Source organism: Mustela erminea, chromosome 8, assembly GCF_009829155.1.
Source record: "Mustela erminea isolate mMusErm1 chromosome 8, mMusErm1.Pri, whole genome shotgun sequence".
Lineage (NCBI taxonomy): Eukaryota > Metazoa > Chordata > Mammalia > Carnivora > Mustelidae > Mustela > Mustela erminea.
In genome coordinates this window covers 71528928-71545643 of record NC_045621.1, presented here as the reverse complement: position 1 = coordinate 71545643, position 16716 = coordinate 71528928, and the positions used below count along the sequence as shown (strand labels likewise).

Here is a 16716-nt window from a genome sequence, read left to right as displayed (position 1 = left end):
AACCATGTCGCAACTATGAAGAAACAAAGTCAATACAGAATGGCAAAATGAAAGATAGAGCTGAGGCCTTGATGCCATCAATCAATTGCAGAATTTATTAACTTCACAATTATCCTACTCCCACCTTCTTTTATTTACTACAAATTGTTATTGAGATGATAAATTATTTCACTGTTTAGGTGGCTTTTTCCAGAATGGAAAAAGTTCAGGAATTGACAATGGTTTAAAGGCATTAAAGTGTTTAAAGGCATTTAAAGTTTTAAAGAATTGATAGAGGCTGAAAGAAGAGTAGGGAGAAGGTTTCTATAAGAATACAACAAGAAGGTGCTCCGAAGGGGCACGTGCACCCGAATGTTTATAGCAGCAATGTCCACAATAGCCAAACTATGGAAAGAACCTAGATGTCCATCAACAGATGAATGGATAAAGAAGATGTGGTATATATACACAATGGAATACTATGCAGCCATCAAAAGAAATGAAATCTTGCCATTTGTGACGACGTAGATGAAACTAGAGGGTATTATGCTTAGCGAAATAAGTCAATCGGAGAAAGACAACTATCATATGATCTCCCTGATATGAGGAAGGGGAGATGCAAGGTGGGGGGGTTGGGGAGTAGGAAAAGAAAATATGAAAGAAGATGGGATTGGGAGGGAGACAAACCATAAAAGACTCAATCTCAAAAAACAGACTGAGGGGTGCTGGGGAGAGGGGGGACAGAGGAGGGTGATGGGGATATGGACATTGAGGAGGGTATGTGCTATGATGAGTGCTGTGAAATGTGTAAACCTGGCGATTCACATACCTGTACCCCTGGGGATAAAAATATGTTTATTTAAAAATTAAATTAATTAATTTTTTAAAAAGAATACAACAACAATAGCTACAATTTACTGAACATCTACTACATGTGAAGGACTTCTTCATTTATATCCTTAATTTTAATCCTCTAATCTCCACAGTAATCCAAAAATAAACATTATTATGCTAATTTTGCAAAGGAGAAAACTGAGTCTCAAAAAGGTTAAATGAGTTGACCTAAGCTACTCACCAGTAACGTAGCAGTACCCAATACCCATGCATCTGCTCTCACCCTTATATTGCTACAGCTACAAATTTGAGGTCCAGCAAATGCAGTAGGCACATCTTTAGAAACTGAAACAATGTTTTCTATCAGGGATCAAACTTAAACTTACAAAGTAGGTGAAGAACACCCAATGGAATGAATGTGACATGTCATGTTAAGGGGTCACCAAGGATCCAGAGGATCTGTGCTTTTGCTTTCCTGTAAGATTCTATTTCTTCCTGGCCTCCTCTTTGCCATCTATGTGCTGCCTATGGGAGAAAATCATCAACTGGTTCTGTTTAATCTGGGCCCAGGCACAGGAGGGGATGGTAAAGATCTCTTTTTAGCAGTGTGTCATCCCTTCCCCTTTCTTTTGATGGGAGTCCCCTGCTTTTCTTAAGGGAAATTACATACTCTGACTTCAGCATTGTGTGCATTCTGAAGGAACCATTACTCAAGCGAGGGGTCATGCAACCTGCTGGCCGAGGTAATGAGTGACCCAGATAAACCATAAAGACTTTCACTTCTAGGACTCTGCATCTTGAGGGGAGTGATGCTACTAGGACTCTGCATCTTGAGGGGAGTGATGCTAGAATGGGGAAAATGGTTGGTGCCCATATATTCACTTCAGAGTGGGTACTAGCTTAGACAACCAAATGGTTCCTACTACCTGCACCCTACTACCTAGATCCCTGCCACAGTCCCTTCCTGAGCTCAGTTTCCATCTTTCTATTGGTTACCCAATGTTCTTGGACAAATTATTTTCCTGCTTAAGCTGATTTCCATTTAAATGTGGAAAGTTAACACTAGACTGTCAACTCTGTGAGGGCAGGAGTCATGTCTTTCTAGGCTCATTGCTACATCCCAGTATCTAGAAGATAGCAAGAATCCAACAAATATTTTAGCTTCTTAATTAATTAATGAGGTCCAGAAATGAATGAGTCATCCCTGTCTGTAACCAAGTGGAAGACTGAAGCTTAAATTTCAGATTCTTGTCAAGGATTTTTATATGAGAAATTATCTGCTGCTTGTCTTGGCTAAACAAAAGCAGAACCTTTGATATTATGAAGAGTGAGTGACAGCTTAATCAGAAACAAAGAGAAAGTGTTTCCTCCTGTGCCACTAAGTCTAGAATGTGCTGTTTGAAAGACAGGCAAAGAAATATGTGCTTCCCTGTGTGAGATATCCTTGATGCCACACATCCCAGAGCTTCTGATTCTTAAAGAGAATGAGCAGGTGGACAGAGAAGGAAAAGCCAAGAATACTTCCAAAGGAAGCCACAGTGTCCCTCTGCTGAGAATTACAGGACCAGGCGTGGTTAACCTGGCCTGTAGTTTACTTGCTAGAAAAAGAATGGGGGGTGTGACTAGGGAAGGAAGGAGTCCTCAGCACACTGCTGGAGGCTCTCCTCCAACTTCTTTCAGTTCTTTTTCATTCTCTCTGTTTCCTTACATACACAGCCCACACATGCATGCTCATGCGCGTATACACCCACCCACACACACACACACACACACACACACACACACACACAGGCTGTGAGAACCCAGAAACATCAGACATAAAACAAATGGAACTAAAGGAAATCCAACACCACAAAGCCCTGGTAATGATAATGATGAAGAAAAGCTGCTGCCAGATGCATCTTGTGATGACGCCAATGATCTAATTCTCTCACTATCAAAAGATGCCGGTAAAGGCAGCCTTGACAGAAGGCTTTAAAAAATCAAAAGAGCGCAGCATCACTGGAACTGTGTTATCTGATTTATGCCTTTTCAAAGACCACGCTTGTGTCATATGCTGATAATAGATTCTAGCCATCAAAATGTTATTTTATCTGGTATCTTGATTTTAAAGAATTGTGGAAACTGGCAAAGGGAACTGGGTTATTTATATGATGTTTGAACTATGGTAGTCTACACACACACACAGATACACACACACAGAGAACAAAATCAAAACCCAGGCTAGATAATAATATAATAAAAAGCAACAGCTATTGGGTGCCTGGGCAACACAGTTGATTAACCGTCTGACCCATTGGTTGGCTCAGGATGTGATCTCAGGGTGACGAGATCAAACCCTGGATTGGGCTCCAAGCTCAGCATGAAGTCTGCTCAGTCTCCCTCTCCTTCTGCTCCTCCCCCAAACTTGTTTTCTCTCTAAAATAAATAAATAAATCTTGGGTGGGGGGGAAGGCAATAGCCTTGATGTTATAAATGGTCAACAATTCTAATTTCTGAATTAGAACATTTTTTTTGTAATTTCATAATGAAAGTATGAATCAATGCTAAGTTGGTATATGGGTGCCCACTGGGTGAGACTCTTACCCACAAGTAATTGAGTGCTGCCAGAATTCAGAGCTATCACTGCCAGCAGATGGAGACTTCTGCTAAAGAAGATGCCACATCAGGAAACAGCCCTGTCTATTAAGTTACACAGAAATAGAAGGGTCTCCTTGGAACACAAATTAAAAAAAAAAAAAAAAAAAAAAGTTTAAGTAATTGAATGTAAAAACTCCCCCAGAAGCATGACCTAATCATTTCACGTTTCATGCAACTTAGAGATGACATCTTTTTCCTTGAATGATTAGACATTAATCAGACAGACCTCCACACTTGAGAAGATAAATGCCAAGCAAAGAAAAGGAAGCTTTCTATATATTTACCTTACTGTTTAAAGCACAGACATTAGAAATGAATGAGATGTTTGACCATTTATCACACAGAGAGACCAATTGTCTTGCAGAAATTTTTATGTCAAACCACACCTGGCCATACATGTTTGTCTCTTGATTCATGAGCCTAAATATCACATTGCAACATTGTTGGGCTTAAGCCAAAAGTAATGTGTTTAAAACTTCTTACTTGCAGTCTTAAATTAGCTGCAATGCTAGAAGAAAGAAAAAGGCTGCCTTGATGATCCAAAACTATGAAAAATCTCAGTGTTATTTATTTGGTGTTTTAAACATATTATTTAATGGGGTTTGGGCAGTATATTGACCTTCCTAATGAGGTCTGACTAAAGACAATATTAAAATTAATGTGCCCTCCCTGAGTGCCCAGTGACAGAGTATAATAGGAGTTGGCTCAGAAGGATCTATGTGGCAGAGAGAAGCCAGCCCGGCAATAAAAACTGGCCTTGGTCAATCTGTATGCAGATGATCAAGAACCAACTTCATCATTGTTAGGGATTCCAGGAATCATCTTCTCAGACTAGGCTTAGTGCTCAATGATCAGAATATATTGATAGGAAATATCGATCACAGTGGTTAAAGTTTGTGAAAACACAAGATGAAAATATAAAAGATCCTGAAAATAGTTTTAAGTGGAAAGACCAGCACCATATGCATCTGAACTCCATGGTGGTTGAAAACCACTGCATGGTAGTAGTAATGCGTGGGACTGGCTGGTTCTGTAGCACGTCTACATACAAGGCTTTCCCAGCTTTGCATGCATTCTTCATTATTATTAGGATGCTCACTTGTTAACTGACCTCTTCAAATAAGTCCTATTTCTCATCATGATGCATCCCAAAACCATGCTGACCCTCAGCCCTGAGAGCCCAACCAGTCCTGGCCAAACGCGACATAGGTGGTGAAGCATTTCCACCTCCTAGCTTCCCCGTTTCATCTCCTTCAATCCCCTTTCCCCTGTGAATTTCCCCCTGAATCCTCCCTAAGGTTGAAATGACTAATACTAGTTTATAGCATGACACCTAGCTGATTGAAGTAGGTTTCAGGGTCTGGCTTTTGGTGAGAATAAGCCTGGCTTCTATTTACATACACTCACCAGTCACCTCACAGCTGGGTGACTTTGGGTGCGTTATTTTACCTTTCCCAGACACAGTTTCTCAGTTGAAAAAGATTGGGGATAAGGAATGAAAGTATATTCACAAATGTTTTAATACCAAGAGGCATTTCTTTGTATTACAAAAGACATAGATGGAATAGGGTTCTCCTCATTATTCTAAGTCTACAGATTCAAATACTGTATGTTCATTTCTTTAATACAGTCTCTCTGGATCTTTCCAGCTTCAAAGAGGATTTGAGAGGCCAGAATACCCAATTCATCCTCAGAGTAACTATATTTACCCTGGCTGCCTATTCCACTGCATCCCAAACAGGGTAATTCCCATCTCAAACCTTTTTTGGTGAAATCTCTTGGCTGGGATCTCTGAGCAGACGCAGACAATTACAGACGTTCTCCTCTTTGTATTTAAGTCCTCAAGCTCAGCAGACAAAGCAAGCAGGTTGGGGAAACAGAGAGCCGGCCAGGAAAGGACAAGGACTGATTTTCTGTTGAACTTGCCTAACTTCCATTTCATGTTTAAGATACCAAAATAGTTCTTCAAATATGCTTGCAAACGGTGGCACTGCCCTTGAATATGTTCCCCTGACTCCCATCTGAGTCAGTGTAATGAGTCTGCATTTTATAAGAGCTGAGCCTGGTCCAAATGGAACCGTGTAACTGTTAGAAAGATTAATGGACTGTATCATCCCACAGTTGACTATAAACTTCTAATTGTGTGAATCTCAGTGTGGCGTCTAGAGCTAAATGGGAGCCTGCTTCCTCAGTCACTAATATCCACTGATATTGTTCATGATTTTTCTAATGCCAACCCTAGGTACACCAGTGCCGGGCAGACCCCTGAGGAAAACAACAACTTTTGTTGTAGGTACTTGAGAGCAGTCATTATCACTGTTGCCAATTAATTCATCAATCTGTGTTTACCAAGCTGCCACCAAGAACGGGGACCAGCACTGAGCCCTGCTGAGTGAGGGAAGGACAGAGGAGTCTATGCAGACTGAGCTTCTGCTCTTGAGCAGACGTAAATATGAGCTGAGACATCTCTTTCTGAGTGGGGACTGCGTGACATCAAGCAACTCCCTTTCCCCTCTGAGCCTTAAACTGGGAAGCAGGACACCCACCAGGCCATCTACCAGAAGAACAACAGACACAATGTGTTTGTGAACATGCTTTGGAAAACATTAAGTTCAATACAAATGAAAGCATTCTTCATGACCTATAATAGAAAATACAGATCTTGTAGAGCTAAGAAGAAATCAGGTTAACTTGGGTTAACCATTCTCCTCCTTATAAATTCTTGCCCCCTCTCTTTTCACATTTCAGAACATTTTGAGTGGTTTATCCACATCAGCGAACCCCTGCTCTTTTTCAGTTTCGAAATCATGTGTGCAGGCTTCTTTAAGTTATACTTGCTTTGTCCTTGACAGAACCACATTCTATTAAATAGACTATGGAGTATTGGCCCCTGGTTGGAATCAAGGGAAAGCTAGAGAGGACTTCTTTCCTCTACTCCTCGCCATCTGTTCCTTCCCTTACTCCCCCTTTTTCTGGTTTCCTCTGAACGGGAAGCACAGAGCTCTCAGCCCTGTGACTCCCCTCCATCCCACAGGAAACTGGACCATGAAGCAGGAGCCATGTAACTGCTGGGTCCTTCATCCCAGGCACCCAGCTGTGTGCGTTGCGTTTCATCACTTTGCAGAAATGTCCCTCTCTCCTTCCTCACAGCTGCATGAAGTGAACAGATTCCCTTATGTTTGAAAGAGTCCTTTCTTGTCAAGAAGTTAAGAAAAGAGGAACATTAGTTATCTATGTTGCTACAGGGTGTTGTGAAACTTGGGATGGCATAATGCTTATTGGCAAATAGGACTGCAAGTCTCCGAAGTTAATCAAGTTGCTGAGGTTTTCAGGATCCGGATGTTGGCAGAATTTCCTTACACTCTTATGCCAATTTAGATGTTTAAATATCTAGGGAATGGTAAATATAGAACATACAACTACAGCATTAAGAGAGAACCGTGGCTGCACTCCTGTCTAACCAGCATGTCCCCTAATTCCTCAAAGCTTCCATTTTGACTAGATGGGGAACAATAAGATATACACCCTCCTCAGTCCTAGAAAGGGCTTTGCTGCCACTCTCAAAAGGGCTCAAGCTTTTTCCTGCCACCTCATTTATAACAACCTAATTTATATTCTGTAGATCAGAAAAATGGGCTGATTAGGAACAGATTTGTGTAGATTCAAATCTGCACTTTGAGTGATGGAAAAGCTAAAGCCTATTGTACTCTAGAGTTTAGAAGTAACTGATTCCATCAACAGTCTCAAGCTGTTACAGTAGGTTCTATAAAAGGACAATCCCAAAGAAGCCTGAACATAATGAGATGGCAAAAGGTGCAGTATCAGATTGTACCTGCAATCCCTGTAAAGTGCTTTATCAGAATATGGGAAGGTTGTGTGTTGGCTAAAATGCCTTTATACATCACTAAAGGCAATGACAGTCAAGTCTGGGTCTTCAGACTTATGACCAAATGTTCTCTGTTGCTTTGCCCAAAGACAAGTCATAAGATGAAACCTCGTCCTAGGGAAGAAAGTATAGGAAAAAATAACAGAAGGAAAAGATTCCTAAAGCCACCAAAATCCTATCATTTGCAAACATAGTTTTCTGTCAGATCTGGACTGTGTGAACTTAGGTAAGTGAACAGATCCCCCTGGATGCTGCAGGGATAAGGGAGGAAATGTTTCAAGCCCCAGAGATCCACAGGACAGAGACCTATGAACTGGTGTTTTTCCTCTCATCTTTGAGAGTATAAATTGTGGAAGATATGAACAAACAAAAAGCCCGATGAGATTATTTATGAGGAGAATCAATAAAACCCACACAGATAATGTAGGACAGGGAGGGGGAAATGAACTTGCCAAAACAGAGTCTTAACAACCTCTTTGTGGGTGCAATGCCCAAGATGAACGACGCCACCCTCAGACTCCTTGGTGGCATTTCAGGACGTCGCTTTACAGCCTCTTAACTGGGATGTGAATAATTGATAACTTGAAGGGACCCGAGAAACCGACTACAACTGAACACAGATATTTTTTATGACATCAATTACAGGGCTGGTGACTTGATGAGGAGAGGAAAATATTTCAAACCGTACTTTAATGATCTCCACCAAGAACCCCTAGTGTTCCAAATGAAACGTGGGTCTCTAGGCCTTGTTGTTTTTCTTTTTCCTCTATTTTCCTCCTCATAGGGAACGTAAGTTACTGCTGAACAGAAGAGATGGTTAATTATATCTATACTTTGCAGCGATGGCTCACAGGCCTTCTTATTTGAATAGTGAAGGAAAGGCCTGGGAGAACAGAAGGCTTTGAGGGGTGGTCCCTTGTGTGTGCCCCGAGAGGGCCACAGGTTATATGACAAAGGTGTTGTGGAGTTGGGTTTGGCAACTGTAGTTGAGATTGTCATTTATGACATTACAACACCAGGGCACATTAAAATGATATGGTAAGCAGCGCCATTAGGGCTGTTGAAAGGAAGTCAGAGTTCAAGTATTTGTGCATGAGGTACTTTATGTGGTGGCGACTTCTGAATTTATAGTTGTCAGGACGGGACCAGAAAGGCTGATTTGGCCTGAGAAGAGGTCTGTTTGTGCTTGTGCCTGGTCAATTGTGAAGTCCAGTTCATTTTTCGTCTTTTCGGGCAAAATGCCTGCAAGGCTGCTACTGCTTCATCAGAAAGGGCTAGAACCAGGTCTGGAAGGTGATCCACAAACTCCGACTATGGGGTGCACTGGGCTTGTGCTCAGGACTCAGACACATGGGTCCTGAGGGAAGGGTGCTTTGAGGTAGTATTGATATGGGAGGCAGAGAGGGCCTGGGTATATCTCTGAATGAAGAGGGAAAAGGGTTGGGGGAGGCGTCAAACCAATTCCAAGAACAATAAAATCCTGTTTTTCTGGGACTCATAACATACATTTGAATCCACCAACAAGTCAAAACACATACCTTGGAATATCATTACAGGATACATGAAATGTCTCCTGGATCCAGCTTATAATAGGGGCTTGGGTGTGCTTCTCGGCTACCAGCATCATCCTGGTTAGCCTGCAGTGTTTCTTTCTTTGGAGAGGCCTGAACCACAGAGGAGAGAACTCCTTTGGTCAGTTAGTTTGGAACTCAAGAGATCTGCCAAACTGCTTGTTCGCAAGTTGAAAAAGATACTCATTGGCTGGTAGGCCAGAATTCTGAAGCCCTCATACTTTAAAGCAGTGTAATTTTAAGCTTCCATGTCTTGTAAAGAGCTGTTCACTGGCTTGGGTCCTAAGCAGGAAGAAAGGGGGGTGAATGGTGCAATGAAAACAAGAATTCTTTCTTTTCCTTCCAATTTTCTGACACAAATATGCCCTTGTTTCTCCCGTTGCATTTCCTCACAATTCTTCTATACTTTCTTAATACTCTGCATCATCGGATGATGTCAAATAAGCTATAGGATGTAAGATCGGCAAAATGTCAGCAGCAAAGGGCTTTTTGCGGCTTTTTCTTCTGGCTTATCTGTAAATGGCACCAGGAAAAATCAATCTATTTTTATGAGTCTTCCAACCCAATTGGGTCTACTTAAGAAAAACCTCCAGATGAAATTTATTGAGATGTTCCTAAAATGCCTCCTATTTACATATCACAAATGAAACATTATTCAGAATTTGGAAGTGGTTTCTGGAGTATTTGAGTCTTTTCATTTTGAGCCTGAAGGAATAGTTCATAATGAAAACTTATCAATGGAGTCGATATTTTATCACATCTGTGTTAATTCGGGACTGCTGACTTATCATTAATAAAGCATTTGGCTGGAAAATGATGTCCATATTTGATAGTCTGGTCTTTTTTTTTTTTTTTTTGGCCATTTTATGCTATGATAACCACCCAGTCTTATTGTTGCCCATAATGAATGTGTCAAGTTTTATAGCCTAAGTAATGTCAAATGACACAGTGTCGAGAAGATCTGGAGACAGGTTGGGAAAAGGGTTTAGATGGAAAAGGAAGTACTGTGGTCCATGCCAGCCTTGCTGGTAGTTTTACGGGTATTGATCCCTTTTTACATACTGATTTAGCATCCTGAATTATGATGCAGTATTAAATTTAAATGCCACTCAAACGTTTCTACCTCAAAGGTTGCTCTAAGTGACAACCATTTTTGACCCTACCAGTCTCTGCTTTTCTAGGGTGGGTGTTTTATTAGAACTGTCCATAAAAGACTGCATGGCAGTGAGTTCTGCAGTGGAGAGAACAGGCAGTGATTTCTAAACATCTGGAATGCCAGGAAGCAATGAGCGGTTTGATATAAAGACAATATTCACAAGATCACAGTCTTGAAAGGAACTCCCAGAGATCGTTCGGTCCAGTGTGTTGCCTCTAGGTAGATCCGCACTAAACACATGCACTAAAACTTCAGAAAAGAGGATTCCACAGACTTCCTTGATAACAAAGTTCACCTTACAATAAGTCTAATCCTAGAGGAAACTTTTCCTCTACCTTCCCAAGCCCCTGTACTTCACACTCATTCCTATTTCTCCCAAATTGAGGAGCGCTGAAATCCCACACAATCCACCACCGGAGGAAGCGGAGTATAATGTATTGGTCAAACTTTTTCAAAAATTAGGAGTCCTTAAATTTTTAATTAGGTATAATGCATTATACTCCAGGTGTTATTTATATAGCTTCTATTTGCTGCATATGTGCAAGGGCTATTTTTTGAGTGCCGTATGTCTGAACACCATGCTAGAACTTTTTTTTTTTTTAAATCAGGCAAGCTGGATTGAGTTCTAGAGTCTCTTTTTAATAGGTGTTGCCCATATTGCAAAACACGTGCTATATCCCTCTAATATTTAATATCCAAATACAGAAAAGAAGGGGAGAGAGGCTCTTGGGTGTCTCAGTCAGTTAAACATCTGATCTCAGTCAGTTAAACATCTGACTCTTGATTTTGGCTTTGGTCATGATCTCCGGGTGGTGAGATCTGCCCCCTGCTTCATTCCCTCCCCTGTTGCTCCTCATCTTTAAAAAAGAAACAAACAAACAAACAAACAAACAAAGATTGATTCTCTGTCTCCCTCTGCCCTCTCCCTGTCTGGATGTGCTTGCACTGTCTCTAAAAAAGAGTGAGGGGAGGGAAGGATAGAAAGAGAGACACAGAGAGAAAGAGAGAAGGGGGTGAGGGAGGGAGGAAATTATTTGTCCACTGATTTTAGATCTGCATGGAACTCATTGCTATGCTTTTTGAGTCTGATGTGAGGTCATCCTGTTTCTCAGTGCTCAATGCTGACGTAATGCAGGGAAAAGGGGAGGGAGCAAACAACCAGTGGACCACAGATGGCTTTGGGTTCCACGCAAGACAATGGGTAGCTTTGTGTTCCATGGTTGGGTCTAGATTCCAGGAGAGCATGAAAGAGCATATAGAAGATAATATGAGAACAGAAGGTGATTTATTTATGGCCATCGAGGATGATTCCTTTCTTGATCCCTTTCCTTACAATGCCTTAGGCAAACCTAAAATTCTTCCCTTACAATGGTAAAAGTACAAGATCAAAATAAGTTTAAGGGGTAGATATTCTCTTCTGTAGTATGAAAATATTTAGGTTTCAGAAGTGAAATAGTTTAATTATATCTGGAATCCCCATTAATTGATGTTATTTATTAAAATGCAACACTTCATTTGGTTTTATAAAGAATTGAACTACGGACCTCTAACAAATTCAGTATGACTTTTTATTTCAATCAAGTGGCTAGCTCATTTTCACTGTACCATATGTTTTACACAATTATCACAATTAATCTTCACCCAATGGAAGAGACAGTTGTTCTCAAAGTTTGGTTCCTGAACCAACAGCATTACTCAGGAATTTGTTAGAAATGTAAATTCACAGGCCTCACCTCAGACCTACTGAATCAGAAACTCTAAGGAAAGGACTAGCCATCCATGTTCTAACAAGCCTTCTGGGTGACTCTCACACACACACTATAGTTGAGAATCACTGGGTAATGGAGTATTCCCATTCTAGAGTTAAGAAAATTAAAGTACAAAGAGTTTAAGCAATTTCCAGAAGACCACACAGCTAGAAAGTAGTCAAGGCTACATGATTCCAAAGCCCTTGCTCTCAATTATGAGGTTATGTTGCATGATGGACTCAGTTTACTCGGGAAACCAGTGTCAAGAATATACACAAATAAGAAATAATACTCCAGAGGAAGAATTCAGATTAAAAAAAAAATCAACAGCATATGGCTTAAAACATGTTTTGCTTGGTTAAATTTCTATCTATAAAATTCTTGAACTGAAGAAGTTATGATTCAGAGTGTCAAGTCAAACACCAGGTAGGTGATGGGAAGGACTGGCTGGACTCAGAAGGCGCAGTGAGCAGACAGCTCCTATCCCATGTAACAAGGCAGCTATTAGACTCAATGCCTACAGAATGATGCTACACCAAAAATAATCTCTTAAGGGAAGTCATTAATCCAGATTTGTGAGGGAAATCTTGCAACCTTAAAATATTAGCTACTAATTCATGAATTTTAAAAAAATGACACAGATTTTTAAAAAAACACATAGATTTTGCTTACAGGGTGCCATTTTGCAACCTCTCACTGAGAAATTCTCATAACATTTAAAGAACACAGATCAGAAGACTAAGGGGATATAAGATTTATGGATAATATGTGTGGGGAGAAGTGTGGGAAATTGAACTTTTGGAACTATGTTCACGGATCACATTATCAAAAGTGGGCCTAAACCTTATGGCTATGTCATAGTGGCCCATTTTATTAATTCACAGCTTGGAACAGTGTTTCATAATACCATGGTATTTGTACATTCTTCACTGAGATCACGTGACTGCAGACCCTGGTTTCACAAGCAACTGTTTGAGTGAATGTTGGAAAATAAGCTTTTGAGGAATATGTCAAGTGTTTATGTGGGCACCATTTTAAATTCTCATTGAGAAAGCCACTCTATGGACTGAAAAACATTCAGAGGAAGCAGGTTTGGAAAGGTTACTGCAAAATCCATCTCAACTGCAAACAGAAGTGATTTTAATGCCTGTTATTTTGGAAGCAGTTCAAAGTTGTTTTTTCCATTGTAAATAGCATTAAAGTGCTCTGTGGAGGCAAGTATTACTTTTTTCTTGGCCCACTGCACTTCAGTAATGGCTCTTATACACTGAAGGCACAACAATAAGACTCAGGAAGTTATGCACAGTATATCAGGGACAGCAGAGGAGAAGTGGGAGGGGAGAGGAGGTCATATGGTAAGTATAGAAAAGAAAAATTTGGGGCGGAGATGCTGTGCATGTGAATACCAGCCAAGACAGGCAACATCTGGAAAACCTGCTCTGTATTATGTGGTCATTCCACAAACTTTTCCAAGGAATCACATAAGGAGAATATTACATTTTAATTAGAGTTGGGATTGATCCAGAGAAAGGGGGAAAAGCATGGTTTGGTGAATGAGCTGCATTTTAGTTTGGCTGGGTCCGTGAAACACAATTAACTGCTTAGTTCCCTCCAGAGGTGCTCAGCCTATTCCAATGGCTCAGTGATTTAATGAAACATTACACTGGACTCTTGACTAGTCCTAACCTGTAAAAGGAAAGCAGAAGCAATGGGTGAGTGTCAATTGAAGAAAAGAGGTCAAACCTGGACCTTTTTGTGGGGATGACCCCAGAAAGCCAAAGGGATATCCTTATTGTCTCCTTAATTTCTTACTTATGTCAAATAGCAAGTTTATTAGTTATTCTCTGAAGGTAAAAGGTCATCGGGAAAGAATAAGTACATGAATGTGATGAAATATAAAATTTATTTAAGGTAATATTCTATTTCATTTTATGAGAAAATACAAGTATTGTGTCAAGAGTTAAAATAGTCTACATATCTGGAATCCTCCCTAATAGAAATTAAATTCATTTTAAGTGCTAATAATTTATTACATTTTTTAAAGAAGCATCTGAAAATTTAAATTTAATACAGGTAATATTATTAGAAAAGAGTGAAAGAAATATTTCTCAGAACTTTGTCATTGTGTACAAATTCATCATTGTATATTGAGCTCAAACTATACAGTGGGAACTGTCCTAGAGGAACCAACCCCTCCACTCAAAGGACTAACAGTCAAGTAAGACAGACAAGGCAGAGAACCTTGAAATGTTAATAGCAATATAAGACAATGATGTATATAATGGTAGTCAGTTAAGTTGCCAAGCTAATGGCTCAGAAAGAAGCACCATGGACTCTGGGGGTAGCGAAAGCAGGGGTGGCTTCCTGAGAAAAGTAGCATTTTTCTGGTCCTTGAAGGCTGAGCAGAATCCGGATTAGTGGAGAGCAGACAGAGGATCAAGCAGTGAGTGGGCTATGCTCTGAGCAAATGCTGAGGAAGGTATTAGGAATGTTCAAAGGGGAGACCTGACTGGCTGAGAAGAGGCTGTGGTGATATTTTAAAGCAACCAGTGGCCAGAATGTATAACGCATTGACAAATGCCCTAGATAAGGTATTACATAGGGACTATAGAAGTCTTTGTTTGAGGAAGGATCCTCGGTGTAGGGAAGAAAGGCTTGTAACTGAAAAGGGCTCAAATGAGTAACTAGAGATTTCAGGAATACACATACATAAAATATGCCAGGAACCCACAAAGTGGGATGCTTGCAAATGATTAAGGGATGTTTTTTCTTCAGTGGTATCTCTGTGGCACATTACAGTTTGGACATGATGATGTCCACTGTGATTTCGGTGTTTCCCTCCCTTTATACCCAGACCCCAAATTATTATGCCATCTGAAATAGTCTAAATTCCTGACCCCTTGCATTATTGACCCCATGCCAATAACATGTCAACTCCTTTTCTTTCTTCTTTAAGCGTATCTTCTCCAGACAGTATTTGGCCCCTATACTTGAGCTACAGACTTCCCAGAAGTTGGAGAAATCCTGCAAAGAAGGAACAGGGCATCTGATTCTTGGAATTACCCTCCCTCCGTCCTCTTCCAGCTGCTGTGCATATACAGACTGCTCAACTCGACTTAATAAGAAAGCTCAAAATGTTTCCCAATTCAGAACATAGCCCTGCATGCTGTTCCCTCTAGTCTAACCAGAAATCCCATTCTCCTCCTCCTCTAACGCAATAAACCAAATCTAATTGGAGAATAATTATAAAATACACTGATGTGCAATTTGTTTCACTAACCCAATAATTAATTAATATGCTACTTATGGTTCGGAAGAGCTCTTAAGACACAGCAAAATTCTACTAGATGAAAGAGAATATCAAAGATATAAACCAGAAGCAGCATCTTTACATAAGACAGACCAGGAGAAAAAGACAAGACCTACTTAGCCCTTTTGAAACTATGGTGAGATTTGTTTCACCCCACTGAGGATTCTCCTTTTGCCCTTTTTACATGTGAATGAGATGAATTGTTTTTACAGATGAATTGGTAGCTGAATCCAGCTGGTGGATGGGTTTTTGTTGTTGTTGTTTGTTGCTGCTTTCAGGTGAGAGAAGAGTCCTAATCAATGGAACCCATCTCCTAGGGACTCGGGTGATTTGAGTACACAACCAATGCTCAGCAATACACAACTCCCAGTTGCTTTGGCCTTCACAAAATTGAAAATTAAAGCAGGAAATGCCTTGGATTTTCCTTTTCATTACTTAAAATGTGCAGTATGCATAAATTACTCTGGAGATTTCATTTAAAATGATTATTAAGGGGTGCCTGGGTGGCTCAGTGGGTTAAGCCTCTGCCTTCGGCTCAGGTCATGATCTCAGGGTCCTGGGATCGAGCCCCGCGCATCAGGCTCTCTGCTCGGCGGGGAGCCTGCTTCCTCCTCTCTCTCTCCCTGCCTCTCTGCCTACTTGTGATCTCTCTCTTTCTGTCAAATAAATAAATAAAATCTTTAAAAAAGAAAGAAAGAGGGGGCGCCTGGGTGGCTCAGTGGGTTAAGCCGCTGCCTTCGGCTCAGGTCATGATCTCAGGGTCCTGGGATCGAGCCCCACATCGGGCTCTCTGCTCAGCAGGGAGCCTGCTTCCCTCTCTCTCTCTCTGCCTGCCTCTCTGCCTACTTGTGATCTCTGCCTGTCAAATAAATAAAATCTAAAAAAAAAAAGAAAGAAAGAAAGAAAAAATTATAAAAATAAATAAATAAAATGATAATTAACCTACCTTCTATTTGCCTCTGGAGAAGGAAGAGTTGAAGCTAAATCAAACTCTGTAATTTCAGCAATGAACAATTGTTAAATGATCATCAAATCTTTTTAAATATCTTTTTTTTTTTCTTTTTAGACAAATGAACATGTTCCTTGTAGCTGGGTGCAAGATTCTGAATGAAACCAGGCAATGGTGCACCAATGCACCTTCATAAACTGAAGGATATTATGTTTAATTTTAATCCTTACAACTCTGTCTGTACAACTGGCTTTTCTCTTTAGAAGTGTCATGAACTCTTCTTTAGAGTACAGGCCCCCTGGGAAGCTACAGTGTTTCTCATCTAAGGTGACAGAGCCTGAGATGATCCAGAACGGTTCACCTTTATATCCTCTTCTTCACAAGGCTCCTGGAGCCTTTCTTTTAATCAGCTTTATTTCCTTGGCAAAGCATGCTTGAAGCATTTTCCTGGCTCAGTGTGGGTGTGCCTGTGTCAGAACCCTGTTTTCCTGGAGACCTCATGTTTGTGCAGCAACACAGTTCATTTTGGCAGGCCAGCACCATACATGACGAATGAGGACTCAAAACCTACAAGTTCAGCTGATTTCCAATCTAAGGCTCATACGATGGAAGTAGTAAATCCGCCGCAATGTGGTTCTTTGCC

The 16716-nt window shown here is 40.6% G+C and overlaps 1 long non-coding RNA gene across 2 annotated transcripts in view; it reads right to left on the bottom strand.

Moving 5' to 3' along the window:
• LOC116597821 overlaps positions 1 to 8999 on the bottom strand; it is a 41379-nt gene extending 32380 nt beyond the window's left edge. For both annotated transcript variants that reach the window (XR_004288795.1, XR_004288794.1), the window contains exon 1: positions 8878 to 8999. This is a non-coding gene — a long non-coding RNA (uncharacterized LOC116597821). The remainder of the gene's footprint in view (positions 1 to 8877) is intronic.
• Positions 9000 to 16716: the final 7717 nt, after the last annotated feature.